Source organism: Agrilus planipennis, unplaced genomic scaffold (assembly GCF_000699045.2).
Source record: "Agrilus planipennis isolate EAB-ADULT unplaced genomic scaffold, Apla_2.0 scaffold98, whole genome shotgun sequence".
Taxonomy (NCBI): Eukaryota; Metazoa; Arthropoda; class Insecta; order Coleoptera; family Buprestidae; genus Agrilus; species Agrilus planipennis.
The window spans coordinates 410,191-432,524 of NW_020438866.1; the positions used below are offsets into that span (position 1 = coordinate 410,191).

General features: G+C 32.7%; 1 protein-coding gene across 3 annotated transcripts in view; it reads right to left on the reverse strand.

Moving 5' to 3' along the window:
- The window catches only part of LOC108737007 (transcription factor Ken-like), a 335,172-nt gene that overhangs the window by 144,977 nt on the left and 167,861 nt on the right, over window positions 1-22,334 (reverse strand). For all 3 annotated transcript variants that reach the window (XM_025975837.1, XM_018469645.1, XM_018469647.1), the window contains one exon: window positions 20,635-20,667. The gene's annotated coding sequence lies outside the window, so the exon portion shown is untranslated. The remainder of the gene's footprint in view (window positions 1-20,634; window positions 20,668-22,334) is intronic.

The following is a 22,334-nucleotide window of genomic DNA, read 5'->3' on the forward strand; positions in this document are numbered from 1 at the left end:
AAAATGAATAACACCTAACGATCCAGGACGTGTACACCTTTAAAAAATTTAACGAACTTGATTACAAGTTTTAAAAGTTTGAAAGCATTTCCGTTATACGTAAAAATGCAAAATTATTCTTGTGCCTCTAAATTCCTCAAGGGATTTAAAGTTAGAAAATGAAAAATAGGTTGTATTTTTATTATTTCCACCTAAAGGAAGTTTCTGTCTAATTTTTTAATATATTTGAACATGGCCAGTAAAATAAAGATGTGTGTGCTCTAATACATGCCACAGAAATTGAAGAGAGAAAGTCGTGTTCGAAGATGTTTGGAACAATAATTTTAAGTGTCAAGTATAAAAAATTTCGTTTTTAAAGTTTTATTGTAAAAAGCTTTCTAGAACAGTTCTTTAAGTTTCCTTAAGGAAATTTTGTACTTTACTTGATGGTTTAAAATTAGTTTCACAAGAAACAGGAGGCAGTTATATTTCCCTCTACAAAGGGCACAGAAAAAATATAATAAATTACTAAGAAGTAAATGAATGCTGACGTATATGTTTCAATTATTATTAATGAGATATTTTGCTGTATTTTTATTGTAAATGTGACGTAAGGGCAGTAAGAAAAATGTTATATTGCGAGTGACATTCCGTGCTTTTTTTTCCTGTCGATCAATAAATCAGATTATGCAAACAAGAAATCAGATTAATTGTAGAAAATATATCTATTAAATAGGAATTGATTGAAATGCTAATGTCATTAAATAAATTGTTTTTATCACGACAATTTATTTGATAATAGAAAAGTAACGGTACTCAAACGGTTTAGTTGTAAATATCACGTCTTTACTTATTTAATTTACCCGGAAAGTTGATTAGTTTATAATTATCTAACAATTGCATATGGACATACCGCTATCTAGATACGGTAGCCAGGTTGTATAGACAGTACAGTCGTTTTATAAAACGCCTGGTGTTTACTGCCTAGTCGATGGCAAATGCAGTAGTTGTATTAATATACAGTATGAACCGAAAAAATAACAGTTGTTCGCAATAGTTATCGATTAGTTAAATTAATTAATCCTATTTAGAAAAGCTGTTTCTATTATTATTAAAATGTTAGTATAATAGATGAATTAATAACTGATTTTGGCATTTTTAACAAATGGTGAAATTTTTCAGAAAATCGAAAAGATATTTTGAATTAATGACTGTGGTTACTTCCTTAGTAAGTGAATTTTATTTATTTATTTGGAACACCTTTAGGAACGTCATTCAAACTAATTAAAATAGAACACTTATGCAACACAAATGACATTTACAAATAATTTATTAGCTAAAATAACATAATCCAGGAATTGTTACTTTATGAAGTGTGTATGTATTAGGTCCTTTTTCGGTTTTAGGCGTCGATTAATTGCGTAGTACAAAAAAAATACAAATGAACAAGTGTCGGAGAAAGGTGTAAAACGTGCAGGTGTAAATCACAATTACATAGTTCTACATGCAGTAATAGTACAGCAAAAAGGTTAATTTTCACCCATTCGATTTGCTAAAGACACTTACTCGTTCTGAATAATTACCAATAATTAGGAGCTTTCAATAAATTGACCGATTATTAATCGACGAAATAATGTAAGTTGATATGATAAAAATTCAAATTTACTTCACCTTGTTAATTTTGATAATTCAGATACAATTACAAATAACAATAGTAATAATAATAATAAAACGCATTTTAGTGAAATGCGAAGAAGTCAGTAGTACCTAATAAGTAATTTCTGTTGTTGCATTCTTTGACTTTCTTTTTTCTTTTTCTTTATACATCGAAGACGCGATCAACATCATTAAAGACAGTACAACTGTAGGAATAGATATACAAGAGCAAAAGATTAGTATGCTTAGATTTACAGATGATATAGCAGTATTAGGATCTAGCAAGGAGGAGTTACAGATAGCTTTAAATAAAATGGAAGCGGTACTGACAAAGCAGTATTGTATGAAATTAAATAAAAGTAAAACAAAAATACTGGTGTATAAAAGAAGAAAAAGTAGGGAAACAACGAATATAAAGATAGGAGTCCAAAAATTGGCTGATTTTAGGTATCTAGGAAGTCAGGTAAATCAGAACGAAAGGAGTAGTAGGGAGATAAAGCAGAGGATAGCGCACGGTCGAGTCGCCTTCAATAAAAAGAAGTCACTTCTATGCTTGCTAAGGATTAATTTAGAAATTCGAGAAAGATTGTTAAAGGTGCATGTTTGGAGAGCGGCGCTGTGCGGTGAATGCGGCGGAAAAGAAATGTGGTGTTACATTGGTTGATGAAGATACTGCGGATAGAGGAGGTTAGAAATGAAGAGGTATTAGAAATAATAGAAAAACAGAAGACTCTATAGAAGTCAATAAAAACTAGGCGAGATAGGTTGGTAGGACACCTCCTCAGGCATGAAGGTATAGTCAAAGACATATTATAGGCAGAAACGGGAGTTAGGAGGAGTAGATGTAGACCTAGATTAGATTACTGTTCGCAAGTAGTTAAAGATGTGGGTTGTTCTGGTTTTAGGGAGATGCGAGATAAGCTGAGGATAAGAAAGGGTGGAGATGCATGTCTAACCAGTCTTAGGACTGACGACCTTATGATGATGATAACTTTCTTTGACACCTGGTTTCTTTAACCTGCAACAGTTACTATGTATCCGGCCATAATAACCGACATGAATAATTATAATACATTCCTGACTGAGAGGCAATATAATATTTTTCCATTCTGGGATGAATCCGCTAGCGGATATTCTAGTATTAGATCTGCCGACTCTCCCTTCAGCTATCGCATCTCATGTAGCGCTGCGGAAGTGGCACTAGGTATGTTTAGATTAATAAATAGTTCTAGAAACATCGGCAAATGGCTTATTTGATTAATCGTTGTTAATTGGTTTAGGTAGATGTAGGAACTGGAACGATATATTACGCGGATCCGCTAAGGAATTAGCCTCAAGTCAGCGGCCGTTTTATACTTATAATTTGCGCTACTGTCTTGATATGAACACGGACGTACGTTACTCTAAGAATGCCTTCTGTGCAATTCATTATGAACCAGAAATAATAAAATAGATATTAACACAAATTTACCGCGACTAATATATACTATACAAACAAGAAGGAATTGTGAACAGTTTTATACAACAGCATCTGCAATACATAATTTAATATTCAGTTTTAATCTCATTACCTCATGCAGAACGAAATCGCAAACAAGATCGTAGCTTCTGTTATAATAAAAAAGTACTTGATCAAATTTATGAGGTAATAATTTATATTTAAAATCGCACGCTTTTACTGTTCATAAGATGGAAATATTTGCAATGCATTGTTACATTTTGGGTAATGTGACTTCAACAAATTATTTGTTTGGCTAGATTTGGGTGGGACATGAAGGGCTGGCTGGTGACATATTAGAACTAAAATTGGGAGTAAGGAGGGACAGTTAATAAACCTGGATATGATAACGTTAACAAAAATGAGGGATTTCTGATTTTCGGGAAATATGAAGATTGGCCCAGGATAAGAAAAAGTGAAATGCACTGATGAAAGGAAGATGTTTGAAAAAAGTCTGTAAAACACAATCTCAATCTATAGCGTAGGTTGACTAAAAATAAAGAAAACGGAAAGAAACGATTGAAAAACATTTTCTGAATCATAAAGGACCGATTGAAAACATTATTAGAAGCAGAGACAGGAATAACCAGGAGTAGAGATGATGTAAGATGTTCTAATTTTCGGGAAACGGGAAGATTGTCTCAGGATAGGAACGAATGCAGTGTATTACCCATGAAATTTATCGTAAGTATCAAAAATTAAGAATCTAAAATGAATTTTAAAAATAACGAACCGTATGTAGCTAATTAATTGAACAATTAAGAAGGTTTTTGTATGTACAATAAAGTGTCCTTTGCAGTATTTTTCATTCCTTTGTGACTATAATAATAGAAGTCGTCAGTCAATAAGTAACATCATATTGGGTAGTAATTTTTTGTGAAATTTGTAAAATTTTAACTGACTTTACAGTAACGTCTGTTACAAAAAAAGCAGAAGTGTTAGTCGACTCACTGAATATGGTCCATTTTTTGTTAATCAAGTGGTTAAATGTTTATGGACCGCTACCTTGGAACCCAAATATTTGTGGTTTATGATACCAGGCAAAAAGAAACGTTAATGCCACTTCTGTAAGCATTAATCTGTTCCGCTGAAATTTTAAAAACAAGATCATTTCTTGATTACCTACGTATGTATTTATCAGATGAACAATTAGGCGAATAAAATTAAAAATTAATAGGAATTAGTAAAACCAAAAACAAACAGAATTCTCTTAATGTCTTATACGACAAAAATGAATTTTGCTTTTTCGCTGTCTTCATTAATTCCTGTTTATACTTGCAAATCGTGGAGGTACACCTATATTCCTGTATGCATGCAAAAAAACACGTTTCGTTGGTTAGTACGCAATAGGCTATGTCTAATAGTACACAAATATGTATATTTTAGAAGTCGGTGTAATTCAGGATGTATAAATTACCTGAAGAGCCGACGAAGACAGTGTTTACATCGCGTACAATGTTCGCGGTAATGATAACCTTGTTCGATGGCGTAAAAAGTGGTCTTTTTGATGCTCGAATCTGTTGTGTTCTTCATTGAAAACAGTTATAATGATTAACTAGCGTGGCGCGAGATCTGATAGCCGCAGGACCACAATGGCACGGTTATTAGGAACATTTCCGCTTATCCTAGCCTCTTCGACGTCTATTAGGTACCGTCTTTAGTACAAATGACTTTTTTAGTTCATACTGTACAACATACACAACTCTAATAAATGGCATAAAACAACTGGTAGCCGTTCCAGAAGTTGTTTCATTCAAACACAAAAAAAACTTGTAAAATTGATTCAACTGAAACTGCATATTAAAAACGTTACTTACAAAATGTTTACTATTTTCTTACTTCGTCGCTGGCATAACCAGTTTTTTGTGGTTTCTGAAAACTTTGAGTTTTGTCATTTGTGGCATTTTTACTAATTTTTTGCATTTTTTACAGTTTACCAAGCTTTGCATGCATTGGTCGTTATAAAGACAGAATGCTAAATGTAAAATAAAACATTTACTTCGCAAACTATATGATGCAGTAGAAAAAGCTCCAAGGGGAAGAGGGAAAGCTTTTACATATTTCACCTTAACCTACCTTTAGTAGTAGGTTATGGTATGTAGAAGTTCCTCCTATCTCTATCCCATCTCATAAGTGGAACTCCAAATACACCTTTTGTAGTTTTACGATCAATTTTGACCAGTGACATTCAAACTCGAAGAGGCTGCGGAGCTGTGAACTATTTATTTACAAATAAACATTATTTAAAACACCTTGTATGTATCTTTTCATAGCACGAGTAATTAGAGTCGTATACAAGAAAGAAAGTCGAGTTTTTGGAGAAGTCGTGATAGGTACATGTAATATTCATTTAATTTTTAACCGCAGTTAATTTGCAAGAAATGTTAACACTAAATTAAAGATATTAATGATAGCGTAACTTTTTGCTGTACAAAATCAAGTCTCAATAATAACATAACCTCTGAACCGCTTGTTCGTAACTTATCTCATGCTACGATATATGGCAACGTATCGTGGAGCGTTGTCATAAAATATTAACTTATCTGGTAAGACATGTAGAAAGTACTTGGGTTTAAATATTCCTCCTTTCTCAAGTAGTGCGTAGTTATCGTTCGAAATTTTTGTCGAAAGAAAATTACTCGTTCAAGGTTAGTGTTATGGCCACCCACGGCGACCGAAAGCTCGTCGTCTCCTACTTGGCACTGTGACTTCCTGTATCAATCAAAAAGTTAGTTAGTGTGGGAAAGCGTGTGGATGGTTGATGGTTACTCGGATCGACTGCACAATAAATCAAAATAAAAGTTCGCAAGGACTTATTAGCTCCACGGAGGAGCGGGAATTACTGTTTTCTCGATTGCAAAAACTCCATTTGAACGATAGATCTTTCATGATATGTGGTCCATAATGATCCAGCTGTAGGTCACGCGGTGTCAAAGGTTCCAGATTATCCTCGTTGGAATGTCTACCATTTTTTATGTCGTTTTACCTGATGGAAAGCCCTTACCTTGGTAGGCATATTTTTCTATAGGCATATTTTTCTATAGGCTTATTTTTGAATCTCGCATCAAGAACGTCGAGTATTTCCGGTAATAATGACAGTCTGAAGAGGAATAAATGATGTCGTACACAACTAAATTTACTGCATCTTAATCACACTTGCTGAAATGAGACATAACTGTGCCGCTTCCTCCTTGACGTATCGTTGAAATCTCCTACTACTAATGAAACCTAATACAAACAACTCGACGATTTTCGACGAGATGTAACACATCGATTGCTTTCGAAAAAACGGTATAGATTACCAATTGTCAATTTGTTAGTTTAAAAGGACTTTAACCTCCTATCTGCTGCATCTACAACAGAAGCTCTTAAAAAATTAACGGTACATAAGAGAACTCCGAGAGATGACGTTGCCTTCTTGCAAGGGTAGTTAATCGATCTACTAATCTAATCTAACATGGCTTTATAATTTAAAACTAATTAAGTGTTATATATATAAGTGTAGATGCTTTAAATTTTTAATATGCAGTAAATGCTTATATTAAAACTAAAGGATGATTTGCCGGTTTTGATTATGAAGTTAACTACAATTAATGAGAGTTATCTCAAGTAATTTGTGCTAATTTCAATTTCAAAACAATTCCAAAATATTTTATGGAAAGTATTAAACTAATATTTATGTACAACTGTTAGTATTACAAATTGAATTCACTGATTATTTATTACTATTTTTAACTTAGCATAACATTTAATGTTAATGTACATGAGAAACAACCCAGTAGATATTACATTAATTATAGTTATTAATTTGTTAGTACTTCTTAATGATGATTGACTGTACGATTAGGAGCTGCGCTTAGTGTCGCGGGATTTATTGATTATTTCTTTATTAGTTTCTTGCTATAAATATGTCCTTGTATGGTCCTAACAAACAGTTTCCTGTTCTGCACCAAGAAAATTACGTCCTGTTACATATAAACTACGAATATTTAGAGAACGAAAAACAGAAATGAAGAAAAAAAAAGATCCTTCCTTACGAACAGGTAGAGGTAATTTAGAATCTTGTAGGCTACAACCTTGGGTAGCGCAGTAATAAAATTCCACATGTTTACTGGCCATCTGGCCGTCATCTCTTAACATGGTTATCAGTCAATGTAATGTTTTTGTAGTTAATATGAATGGAATAAAATCCGCCCCTTGCGCATTTCGCGGCCTATGACATTTCAAAATACCTCTACAATAGCGTACATCTTAACGTTCAGCTCAAGGCAAACGAGTGACGGTGTAGAAACATCAACGGGTGATTGAGAAAGAAGATGAAGAACAAGATCACCAACATAGTACAGTAAAAGGAAGAAGATGAAAAAGACGATGAATAAAACGGGAAAAAGAAAAAGTTACTACTGTTACACGCGTTGCACTCGCTTTTAAATAAAAGCAAAAGTGCTACTGCCTCTTCCTTTACTGTTGTTGTTGATGCTGCAGTTAAATTACGTTGTATATGTACATTACCACTATGAGTTTGTACTGTCAGGAAACGGGAACCCGTTAGGTCTGTTGACGGGAAGACCTGCATCATTCACCATGCGTCTGCAGGAAATAACGTTGCAGATCTTTCATTGAAAATAACATGACATTTTTGCAGGTAAATGTATCCTCATCATACCAACAATTAGAAGATATGAACCGGAAGGAAAACTGCATTTGATATTTTCATGGCAAGCATGTTGCACTTGGTATTATTTATATGCTAATGGGCTAATTCGCATATATGATGGTTGATATGCATTTTATACATAGTTTATTCATCTGAAGTTTTGGCATAAATCTCAAATCAGGGAAACTCTATTAATTATAATGTACTTAACCTTCATGAAGTTAAATAAAATGTAATAAAGTAATACCTATGTCTCCGACTAGTCCTTCATGCCTGAGAAGGTGTCCTACTAACCTATCTCGCCTATTTTTTATCGACTTCCATAAAGTCCTCTGTCCTCCTATTCTTTCTAATACTTCTTCATTTTTAACCTTCGCTGTCCACAGTATCCTCCTCATTCGCCTGTAACACCACATTTCGAACGCTTTCTAACCTTTTTTTTCCCGCGCCCACTGTCCATGTTTCGCACCCGTACAGCACCGCGCTCCAAACGTACGCCAAAAAGTATACAAAATCATGCGCTACCATATTCCTTTAATACACGAAATGGTACTAATTACATTTTAAAAAAGATCATATGAACTGAAAGTTCAATTCAGCCATACTTACATCAAATGGCTAAGTAAGACCTCTTTTTTAATACTAGTGTTTCTTACCAAAATGAGTTTTTAGACGAACTCTAAATCCTGGAAATAATTTCAGCCAATCACGGCCAAGGACCTTTTTTCAAACACAGGTTTTCAAAAAGTATTATCAACCGTATTTAAATTGGTTGCCTCTATTATTTCAATATGTAACTATAACAGAATAGGTCCCATACAAATAATAATTCTCTTTTCACATCGAGGTTAGTGATATGCAGTTTTATTGCTGCTTAATTGCTTCAGTCATAGTCATGATTAAACTATATAATTCCTATAATTTAGATGAATCTACTGTTTACGCTGCTGTTAGATGTTTCAACGGTAAAGAAATAGGTCTAACATCTTCTAAACCATATACTTACAGGCTAAATATAGCTTCCGCATCTTGCTAAAGGCAAGCAAGTTATTATATCTTGTCAAAAGTCATAGCATTGTATGTACATATAACATTTATTAGTAGTAAATATTATGCTAGAGACTTCAACGGTGGATTAATCAAGAAGAAGTGGCGCTTTTATGTTAAAGTCGTAAGCCCAAAGGAAGAAAGACATCTCATTATTATAAATTACAAATCTAATGTAGAACGTTAGTTCGTTCCGCTTTTTGCGACGGTTTTGTTACACGAGGATGAAATATTATTATATTTTATTGTATGGATGCACGATTTCTATAATGATACCACTGATCAAAAATAGACTACTTACTTTTTATATGATTACTATCGTCTGAATTGTTAATTTTTGAAAACAATATTTGAATTATGCAATGACTGTTAACTTTCTTAGATAAGTTCGTCTAGCATTCGTCCTGTAAACTTAGCGTCTGTCCGATAGGATTTATAACACACATTTTTATTATTTTGGTTTTATGCTTTAAAAAGCTGCTGAGCGTGCGATATTATAGGTTTCTGAACCCAAGAGAAAAATTACATATTGTTAAACCTATTCATAAAAAAAAAAGATTCACCGTTATTCCCACTGAAATAAAAGAATAGTACTCTCAGTCATTTACTCGAAACTATGTTTAATTAGTGTTTAAATTTATATTGTCTGTAGGTATATAAACTTTTAATTCGCCTATTAAATAACTAAAATACAGCCGTCAATGATTGACCTTGTAACTTTAAAAAATCGAAGAGAGATACCGTCTAACGAAGATATTTTAATTGAACGTTACCATTGGTAGTTAACATTCGCGTAACGATCTGCTAATTAAAACCGAAAACGATTAGTGCGAAACATTACCGAGGAGAGATGACCTATTAGCATTGTACTTGCCTGTTTTGTTAGTTTACAAAATCGTAAAGTAAAGATCAGATAAAACGGCTACCGATATTTTATTATCATCGAAAGATTTTCTCAGTAGGTATATCTATAGGTGAACTTTACTTGTTGAAAGTATAACGGTCTTTCACTAATCAAACGTTAACTACATTGTTTATTACATATATAAGTACTTATAATATATTCTTCGGCTAAAAATGAATTGGATTGTAATAAGAGAGTAGGATTTCTATAGATTTGCAGTAAAGATGAAACAAATTTACTTCAGATGACATTTTGGTAGTTATCAGTTATTAGTAAATTACTCTGTTCGTGGTAGAATAATAATAGTAATTATTTTTGCTTAAGTTTCGCTATTTACCGAGTCAATAATGATAAAGATTTAAGTGCAAACATTAACCAGAATGAGCATCGTCTAATACAAGTAATTTAAACAAATAGTTACTGTATGTAATAGAAACCAAGTTATTAATGTAATGGAAGTCTAAGTCATAAATATAACCAATAAAAAGGCGGGTTAAGTTTAAGGCACTTCCAACAGGCAATGGATAATAATATTCATAATATAAATAATATTGTTGTCTATTTTCATCACCTTGTAAAAAATCTGCTTGGTTCAACAATATTACTTATTTGATTATATTGCAATATTTACTGATAATTTAATGGTCTTAAAATAATAAACTTCTTCTCTAGATGTTATGATAAGTATGATAAAAGCAGAAAAACAACTGCGGTTGATGGTAAAAATAAAAATACTTTTAGGTGTTTCATTCCAGCCACTAATGCAGGCAGACGGGTATTCCCTCCGGACTACGCCAGGAGGTAAGGCGGAAGGCCCTCCAACTTCGTTTCAGGAATTATGGTAATGGGTGGGTGGTGGTTCGGGTGAGAAAGATGAGACGGACGAAATGAAGACAGAAGAGAATGAAAGATTATCTGTGGAATATTACTATCCCAGCATTTGCCTAAGTGATCCACGGAAACTACAGAAAAACTTGGACCAAGGCAGACGAACCTGGAATCGAACCGGCGTCCACCCGAATGTTAAGCAATGGTCTACACCTCTCGGTCATGCCGCTCGGTTGATGATTCAACCCTTAAATACCATGGCTTTCCATTAAATACCATCCTCACCAACGTTCCAAACCACATTAAGCCTCGTTCTGAGAGTCGTCTAAACACTAAATCAATGAAACGAAAACGGCATTATTATCCGTTGCGTGATCGGATTCTAAAAAAGTGCCACGTCCAAACCCGATACCCAGCCTATGTCTAGAATAAGTAACATCAGTGATTTATTAAAATAACGTAGATTCACTTGTTCTACATTAGCAACAGTATCGCTAATTTTCTGTTTTCCAAAATAAATGAGATAATAATTGATGATAAATACAATCAGCTTCAAAATTTGATTTTTAAAAATGATTTAATGTTTTTCGAACGTAAAACAGTAAAGCGGTATGTGAATACTCTTTGTAATATTGGTACTTAAGTAAGTAGAAAATATAACTCTGAGGTATGTTAAGAACTGTTTATTGTAGTGCAGACAATTTCGACGATGTTATCTCAAAATATTTATAAGGCAGTTTTAAAATGTTGCACTATTCGAATCATTAATTTTAATGGTATCCTTAAGTTTTTAACTCCAGTAGTAGCAATTAGGTTAAGTAGCTGACAAGTGGTGGTTGGCTTTTGCTACTTTTACGCTGTTGTTAATAGCAGTTGGAACAGTATAACGTTTTTAAATTTAAAATGCCCGCATATTGCTTTCAATATTAATTTCGGGCACTAGAACACGGTGTAATATCGCTAATGTCCTTTTACCGAAAGCATTAGAATCTAGGGTTAGTAATTGCGACATGTTGGGCGAGGTTGTACACATAAACTAATGTAACTCATTTTTAATAGTTTATCGTTTACGTTTTGCAAAAAATAATACATAGTGCCCTGGTAGTTAACAGTAAACCGAGATAGATTACTTTTATGCAAAAATTTATTTATTACTGTTATTTTTAATGTTCTTGTTAACTGAATTAAATAAAATAGTTACTAGGTATCTAATGCGTTTTGTGATAAGAAACAAGAAGAACTGCTGAGGTACTTGCAAAATTTTGAAAAAAATTAAAATTTGAAGACGATAATCTAAAAATTGAACGGAAATATTTTAGTATATATATATAGGTACCTCAATTGACAACTAATTTGCTTACTTGAACCGTAGATATAGGAATATAAGAAACGACATAAGTTAGCGAGATGGAGGCTGTCAAAAAGAAACAGGTGAAGTAGCAGGTGCCTAAATTCTATTGGTTACCCGTACGATATTAGATTTGATATGTGTTTCTTAATGGCCAGTTTTATTTCTACATATTTTACTTATCATTCATCATTTCAACTACAGAATGCAATGAATTTTAGTAGTTCTATAAATGATCTATTGTAGAAAATCATTTCATATTGAATTCAAAAGGGAGAGTCAATAAAATTTCATTAACTAATTAATTCTGTATAGGTACTGTATATTATTACAAAAAAAAGTATTAGTTAGAAAAAAGGAACGTTCTGAATTTAAGAAGTATGGCAAATATTTAGTACTTTAGTCTCATCATCTATGTGGAAAAGTAGACTTAAAACTAGCGGTATGTAATTAGCCAGAAATTGTTCGGAAGAATCCGGTATGAATGAATTTTACGAACGATAACCTACAGCAAGCAACGCTAACTTGATCGAAAGCATCCTGTTTTCACTGTGAAGTAGTTTTTTTGAACATTAGACGGTAATACGTACAAGCCGATTCTGGTTTCCGCTCGATGCTATCATTCTTGAACAAAGAACGCGTAATTTTAGGATAATTTTGATGAATGGGTTCCTTATGTGTTATGTTTATCACTAATATTCTAAAACAAAGGGACATTACAATGGTATTTTTTCCCATTAAGCCCTCGAACTGACAAACCTCTACTAAAAACCTACAATATTGGAGCGACTAAATAAAAGCAATTAGCAAACAATAATAGAAACGCTGTATTGTCAAATCAAATAAATTAAATAGCGGTTGCCAAATTATTATTCGCCGCAACATTTTAATACGCTTTTTTGTTGACAAAAAAGAGTAATTAAGGTTCGATTGCCTCGACATTCGTTCGACAAATATATTAACTGATTTTACCTTACAAAGTCATTGCCAGCTAAGTGCTATAGACCAGTGTTATTACGCAAGTAGATTGTTGTTTTTTGCTCGATAAATAAAGTGTCTGTTTTTGCGTCTTATAGCGGTTGTAGAGCTTCCTGATTTGAATCTTACTTTTACTTACCGATCAGTAAACAATTGCGAGTTAACGACATTAACCGCGGTAACTTAAAAACGCGAAAAACTATATCAACTTTTTATGGTCACTAGTTTGGACAAAAAATAATTATTACGTGATACATAAACAAATAAATTGTAAAATCTACAGAGATATTTGTGATTAATCACCAATTGAATGCCATGAAGATAAAACAATCGTATTAAATAAAAGAAAAATAAATAACCAAGAAAGCAGGGAAGTTGGATAATTTGAAGCGTTCGAAATGTGGTGTTACAGACAATTTATGAGGATACATTGAAGAGAGAAGGTTAGAAATTAAGAGGTATTAAAAAGAATAGGAAAACAGAGAACAATATGGAAGTCAAAAATAAATAGGCGGAATAAGTATGAAGCGTCAGTTAAAGATAAGCTAGAATCATAAACAGGAGGTCAGTTGCTCACAAAAAGTTAAGGATGTCGGATGTTCACTATTTTTACGGATATACAGTACATATTTCTAACTGCATAAATACACTAAGCTCAAATTTTCGTCAATTCACATGACTAAAAAGTTCTGTCATGCTTTGAAATTATGCAGTTCTCACAATGGTGGATGTTAAGATATACATGTTAGCTCATTTTCGGTGGAACACTCGGTGTATATAAATGCAAAGGCGCGTGGGTTTTTATAAAAAACCTTCAGTGATGGTACGCACCATCTGCCACTGGCTAAGTTATTCCTGTAAACATTGCAAAGCTCTGTGGTTACGTTTACACAGTCTGCAACATGACGATTTTTTGATTTTTAAAGATAATAATGAACTATTGAATATTCTGATTTATTGTCAATAGATATTGGGTACCTGCGGTAACATTTAAAGACTAAAAACAATTTTCTGTGCAATCGTTTGAATACAATGGTAAAATTTAAACTGCTACAGCTACATTTGTCAGAAGAGCTTTTTCAAAGTACACTATGCCTTTTTTGGTGTAGCAAATGATGCGGTTTAATTACGCGTGAAAACTTACTTTCTCAATTTATCGATTCGGTCTTGTGTCAATCGCTTTTAAATCGTCGAGAAATTATTTTCACAATAACAGTCTATTTTTCGTAGAACAACTTAACGATGACGTGAATGAATTTTTGCTTTTTTTAAAATTAAGTCAAAAGTTTTTAAGTCAGAAATGAAGAACGGTACTTTTTTGTACCTTTCTGGTGTTATGGCCCTTTATTTTATATATACTGTGATTGATTTAAATGATTTTGTAGCTGGTTCACTACTTACAAATTATAAAAATTGGAAAAGCCAGAAGTTAGAAGAAATTTCTACAGGCTTAAATTTTAAAAGTGTCTATTCTTCACGTGTAATTGATCAATTAAAATTATATATTGTGTTTTATATCTATTGATTTTTAAAATCTCAAATCTTATTAAAATATTAAATTATCAAAATTAAATTTAAATGTTTTAAAATGTTCTCTTATACTACTTTTAAAGGTTCTTTAGGTCTGTCCAATATAAACATTGTTTAGGTCTTCACCTGAGCTTGATCAATTACTTTTATATTCCTGTGTATATTTTCACACAACTGGTATCGTATCTAAGATTATGATCACATTGTGGTCTGGAGTACTTCCACAGATTGTGGTCGATTAGTACTTTGAATGATTGGATCAAGATATTTCTTCTTACAATGTAATCCAGATTATACCAAGACGATCAAAAGCAATTCTGCTGCTATTGTAGTAACTGGATTCTTTTGTATTTTGTGGTTATTTGGCACGTTGAAGTGAAGTGTTCGTACAAAGCTTAAGTACCAGATATGCGTTGTGGTTTAAGAGATCATCAAAAATAAATTATTTACTGGTTGCGGTCTTGTCATGCTCGTACCTCGAGATAGTACAGTGTGACGATGCAATTATCCCGAAATGCAAAGTCGTAGTATGATCGTGAAGAGGCATATACTAAAAATAGATGTCGACACGTGTATTAGCGTTGTTGTACGAGCAAAGAGGGCTGTTCTAGGCCCACGGCTCACAACACTCCCTCTTTTCTAACACGTCACTTGACGTTACTCAGATGCGGTCACCTTTGTTCGATTGTCGCTATGGAGATGACTGTCGGTCGCACTTCCTAGTTACCGATGGACCGGTACTAAAGCTTTCTGATAGCATCTGGATGACCTTTGAAAATCACTTTTTCCGAAACGTGGAAAAATTACCGAGAAACCGCTGCTTCAACGCTCTTTTCAATTTTGTGCTTTATTCGTATTAAAGATGAAGATGCAAAACACAAATTAGAAATTTATAACACTAATAATATGATTCTACTTATTGTACTTGATGGAAATTCATTATATCGTATAAGTAGACTAATAAAACCTCCACAAACATTATTATTTTAACTATCGTTTCGCCACTTTGTGACTTATTCAGAAGATACACTAGCTGCTATGGCGAAGCGATCATCAGGATAATAAAAGTTTAATTATTTTCTATTTATACGACAGGCACTTCAAAAATTTTAATGATTCATTTCGTAGTATTTAATCTACATAATACTTAGTTAGTCTAACGCTGTATGACGAATTATCATACTGAAATTTTAGTTTAAATGATTAGAAATTTTTGGTAGGTACGTGTAAGTTAATTTTAATTATTTCAGAAGGAAGCACGTTGATGGTCGGGGCCTTCGTTACGCAGTAGAACTATACATATAATCGTGGCAAGTATGTGTTATGCTTGTACACAAGTTATTTCTGATGCCCCACCTTCTGGGTATGCAATCATAATTAGGCTCCCGTGGAGGCGATACGGTTCGTAATGGTCTTGCTAATCAGGCGAGTGCCTGTCCATCCGAACGAAAAAGGGTCATCAAGTGGTGGAAGAAGATGAAGAATTCGCCGGCAACTGAGCACAGAGTTTCCTCATTAGACGATAGATATCAGGCGATTGGGTAATCAAAATTAAAGATGCTGTGTTTACATAATTGGTAGCCATGAGGATTACATGAACAAGCATAGAAAGCAATACACTCGTACTTATACTCGAAAAGCTACCTTTAGATTCAGCCACATTCCGTTATGATTTTGTTACTGAATTTAAGTATTATATTTATTACAACGGTTCGTACCTACTTAATTATTATTATACCTATAGTAGTAGCTAATTAACCCACGTGCATAGATATATATTACTTATTATGTGTAAATGCTAAAGCAAGCAGGTAAATTATCAAAGACCTACTTTTCTTGTAAGACAATGCGGCGGATCACTTTGACAGTAACCGATGATGGTAAACACAAAAATGTTCTACCAATTTCTTAGTAGTTGTATCAGTTTTTAATGATTGTATAAAAGTTACCAGAATTTAAGTTCCAAAGAAGTTAAACGATAGTGTAAACAATATAAAAAGCAATGTACCACGTAGTACTTACTAAAAGGTTATGCTAATTTGGAGAAAAATAGAAATAAACATTTGATTTTTAATCGATTAAACATTTTGCAGCTAAGAAACAATAGGCTGTTGCTCAGAAATTTATATAAACTATCTGGTGAGGTCTGCGATTTCGAATTTTAGGACTCATCAGCGAATTACAAAATTTTAAATTTATTGAAGATTCATCGAATATTTATTTCGTCATGATACAAATAAGATAAAATAAAATTCTGCAACAATAATTTTTATCGTCAATAATCCCCTAAAATAATTGATATCTATGTAGTCAAGGTTGCGGCGCTCATCATGTATAAAATGCATTACATCCCTTCGTTCTTACGTACATAATGTTACGCCCCTGTTGTAATATTATAAACACGATAAAATAAATTCGTGCATCCTTTTGATCTTGGTACCGGTTCGACTAACTACTAGGTACGTTGGATACTAACATAATTTCGATAGTAGGTACACGTTCCACTCCACTTGGGGTAAAATTGATGGTAGCAAAGTGCATTCGAGAAGCGTTCGTTACGGGAATCAGATACAGTAACCGACTTATCAAATTATAGGAAACCCGTGTCCAGTCGTGACCGGACCTTTCCAGCATTATAATGTAATAACACCCTTCTGCGGGTTTTAAATTTGATTGTGAACACTATTTGGAGGACAAATGATTCGAAATTGCAGGTTGCCAGTGGAACAAGATCGCACCCAGATCACGAAATCGTAGGAACGTTATACCTATTAACAATTTGAACGAAAAGTTTTCCATCTTCTTGTCAAAGTGGAAACAATTTTACAAGAAGGTTACTCGTATATTTTTAAAATAATTCAATAAAAGTAACAAATTGTGAAAATAACTTGTTCGATAATCTTTCTGGATTTCACTATATCAAATATATGGCTCATTTCTATTACTGAATCTTTACCACTTTCAAATATTTAAACNTGGATGCACGATTTCTATAATGATACCACTGATCAAAAATAGACTACTTACTTTTTATATGATTACTATCGTCTGAATTGTTAATTTTTGAAAACAATATTTGAATTATGCAATAACTGTTAACTTTCTTAGATAAGTTCGTCTAGCATTCGTCCTGTAAACTTAGCGTCTGTCCGATAGGATTTATAACACACATTTTTATTATTTTGGTTTTATGCTTTAAAAAGCTGCTGAGCGTGCGATATTATAGGTTTCTGAACCCAAGAGAAAAATTACATATTGTTAAACCTATTCATAAAAAAAAAAGATTCACCGTTATTCCCACTGAAATAAAAGAATAGTACTCTCAGTCATTTACTCGAAACTATGTTTAATTAGTGTTTAAATTTATATTGTCTGTAGGTATATAAACTTTTAATTCGCCTATTAAATAACTAAAATACAGCCGTCAATGATTGACCTTGTAACTTTAAAAAATCGAAGAGAGATACCGTCTAACGAAGATATTTTAATTGAACGTTACCATTGGTAGTTAACATTCGCGTAACGATCTGCTAATTAAAACCGAAAACGATTAGTGCGAAACATTACCGAGGAGAGATGACCTATTAGCATTGTACTTGCCTGTTTTGTTAGTTTACAAAATCGTAAAGTAAAGATCAGATAAAACGGCTACCGATATTTTATTATCATCGAAAGATTTTCTCAGTAGGTATATCTATAGGTGAACTTTACTTGTTGAAAGTATAACGGTCTTTCACTAATCAAACGTTAACTACATTGTTTATTACATATATAAGTACTTATAATATATTCTTCGGCTAAAAATGAATTGGATTGTAATAAGAGAGTAGGATTTCTATAGATTTGCAGTAAAGATGAAACAAATTTACTTCAGATGACATTTTGGTAGTTATCAGTTATTAGTAAATTACTCTGTTCGTGGTAGAATAATAATAGTAATTATTTTTGCTTAAGTTTCGCTATTTACCGAGTCAATAATGATAAAGATTTAAGTGCAAACATTAACCAGAATGAGCATCGTCTAATACAAGTAATTTAAACAAATAGTTACTGTATGTAATAGAAACCAAGTTATTAATGTAATGGAAGTCTAAGTCATAAATATAACCAATAAAAAGGCGGGTTAAGTTTAAGGCACTTCCAACAGGCAATGGATAATAATATTCATAATATAAATAATATTGTTGTCTATTTTCATCACCTTGTAAAAAATCTGCTTGGTTCAACAATATTACTTATTTGATTATATTGCAATATTTACTGATAATTTAATGGTCTTAAAATAATAAACTTCTTCTCTAGATGTTATGATAAGTATGATAAAAGCAGAAAAACAACTGCGGTTGATGGTAAAAATAAAAATACTTTTAGGTGTTTCATTCCAGCCACTAATGCAGGCAGACGGGTATTCCCTCCGGACTACGCCAGGAGGTAAGGCGGAAGGCCCTCCAACTTCGTTTCAGGAATTATGGTAATGGGTGGGTGGTGGTTCGGGTGAGAAAGATGAGACGGACGAAATGAAGACAGAAGAGAATGAAAGATTATCTGTGGAATATTACTATCCCAGCATTTGCCTAAGTGATCCAAGGAAACCACAGAAAAACTTGGACCAAGGCAGACGGACCCGGAATCGAACCGGCNGACATGTAAGCATATGACTGTCTGCCTGTTTGTATCCAGTGGAAGAGCTAAAATATTAAAATATTCAATTTTTTTATAGAAACAAAGCCGTAAAAGAAAACCAAATTAAGTTTGCCAAGACAAGAAGAACAACTTTTTATAAACATAAACTTTTCGAGTAATTAATACCCTTCAAGAACGAATCAGTGGATTTTCACTAATTTTCACTTAATATTCACAAATAGTCACAGTTTTAACAACACTGGAATTAAATTGGAAAGAATAACGTGGAAATAAATATTCTCCAGTAAAAGACAAATAAATACGTTTTTTTCTGGTTGTAAACAATAATTATTGAATGAAACAATAAATATTATAATAGAAAAATAGTTTTAATTTCTTATTTTTTCATACTTCTGTTTTTAAAAGTTCTGCAAATTTTATATTAAAACTTGCGTAATTAGTTATATATCACACTTATTATTATTATGAATTATGTTATTAAAATATTGACGCAAGATTTCAATCTTCCAATATCGCACTATATACGTCCCACTTTCTATGTTGGTATATAGGTCATTACAACAATACAACCACTTTACTAAATCATAATATCGAAAAAAATGTTGTCTCAAACCTTATTACCAAATTTCGTGCGTTGGGAAGATCTATTGGGTCCGCAAAAGAATTTTTTGCAAATCATTCCACAGAAGACTCCAACGCTCGATCAAGCGAGTAACCCGCCGCTTGTTTATTAATAAATTCTGATAAAACGTTCAGGTAATTATATAAGAAGAAATTCTGAGCACCTAAACTCTAATAAGAAAGGGTTTTGGCCACTATGAAGACATTAAAGCATATGACTGCTTGCCTGTTTGTATCCGGTATAAGAGTTAAAATATTAAAACATTCAAATCTTCAATAGAAACATAGCCGTAATAGAAAACCAAAATAAGTTTGCCAAGATAAGAATAACAATTTTTTATAAACATAAACTTTTTAAGTAATTGACACTCTCTAAGAACGAATCGGTGAATTTTCACTAATTTTCACTTTATATTCACTAATGGTCACAGTCTTAACAACACTGCAATTAAATTGGAAAGAATAACGTGGAAACAACCATTCTTCAGTAAAAGACAAATAAATACCATTGTTTTTTTGATTGGTAATGTGACAGCGACGACAATTCCATGAAAATTTATGCATACGTTCTGTATTCATTTAGAAAGATAAAATATTTGTAAAGATTCAAATGTATGTTTTTTTATTTATAAAGTAAAATATCAAGAACTTAAATTTTTAAAGCTATTGTTTTGAATAGAAAATACATAAATGTAGAGAAGTTTTCCGAGCTTTTAAGCGTTTAAGGAAAACTACGCTAAACTACCAGCCGTGAAAGCCTACACAGTTTGAGAAAATATACATATACATGTGCATATATTTCTATTTGAAAACGAAAGATCTGGTATTCTAAATCATATGGACTCTTCAGATTACTTAACATTTTAGTAATCAGTAATACTATTTTTTAATAGAAGCAGACGTTCGCTTTACATTCTGCCTACATACATGTAGAAAGAACTCACCTGTCTCGTTGACTGCAATGTTTTTACTCCTCCCTAGAACAAAACAAAGGAATAAATTAATATCAGCAAAAGCACTTTCTAAACTTATTAATATAAAAAATAAGCCCTCCAAACGAACAACCAGAATAATGATAGAGGAGACTGTGTAAATAAATAAACAAAAGAGGCTCACCCTTAACTACTAAAACTTAACTTAATTGTGATTGTTATCAACGCGAATTGAAAAGTTAGTTGTGGTAGTTAAGGGTGAGTCTCCGTTAGTATAATTAATTTTAAGAAGTTGAAACGGTTGTTCAGCAAGGATTGCGTATGTAAAATTTCTGCATTATCGATGTAGTTACCGCAAGGTACAGCACTTGTTTTCTAACAGTTTTATTGGTCTATATTTGTGTTTAATAATTTATTAAACAGATTGCGCTAAACTATTGCCATTGATTGCAAAAGCGGTGTGAAACAGAGTAGTGTAGAAGCTAATTTTCCAAGCTCATTACACTCCGGGTGCTTTTGAAATTTCGCAGATTACTGGAACGGAACTGAAGCAATGTTATAAACATCGCAGGAAAAGTACCGACAAGTGGGTATTTACTTTAATGTGTTAAAGTGTTGGATTTATTCGAGCGGCCACCATAAAAGCTTGTGAAAGCATTGCAACGTTCCGAGACAGAGTACGGGACCCACCGATGACGGGTGTTATTGTATCGTAAAATTTCATTGCTTAAAAAGTGACCATTTTACGCAATCATTCCGAGGGTTTAAAACGTTATTCTTATACGTACATGCATATATACAGAAGACCAATTGAATTGGCGATTATAAAAGGTATGGTTTGCATAACCTATTACCATTGGGTACAAATACAGTCCAGTCCATTGCTAAGGCAGTTCTAATAGTAAATAATGCTAAAGTTAATTATCGCGTTCCACATTGTTATTTTCACTCCGTGAATGTTTAAATTTACAATTAGTTATGTCACATTTAACTTTAATGTTAAATATGATTTTAAAATATTGACGCAAGATTTCTGTCTTCCAAAATCGTAGGTAGGTACCTAACGTCTCACTTTCTACGTTGATTTAAAAGTCATTACAACAATACAACCACTTTACTAAATCATAGTATCGCAAAAAATATTATATCAAACCTTATTGCCAAATTTCGGGCGTTTGGAAGATCTGTTGGGCCCGCAAAAGAATATTTTACAAATCATTCCACGGGAGACTCCAACGTTCGATCAAGCGAGTAACCCGCTGCTTGTTTGTTAATAAATTACAATAATACGTTCAGGTAATTATATAAGAAAAAATTCTAAGCTCCTAAACTCTAACAAGAGAGCGCTTTGGCGATTATGAAGACATGTAAGCATATGACTGTCTGCCTGTTTGTATCCAGTGGAAGAGCTAAAATATTAAAATATTCAATTTTTTTATAGAAACAAAGCCGTAAAAGAAAACCAAATTAAGTTTGCCAAGACAAGAAGAACAACTTTTTATAAACATAAACTTTTCGAGTAATTAATACCCTTCAAGAACGAATCAGTGGATTTTCACTAATTTTCACTTAATATTCACAAATAGTCACAGTTTTAACAACACTGGAATTAAATTGGAAAGAATAACGTGGAAATAAATATTCTCCAGTAAAAGACAAATAAATACGTTTTTTTCTGGTTGTAAACAATAATTATTGAATGAAACAATAAA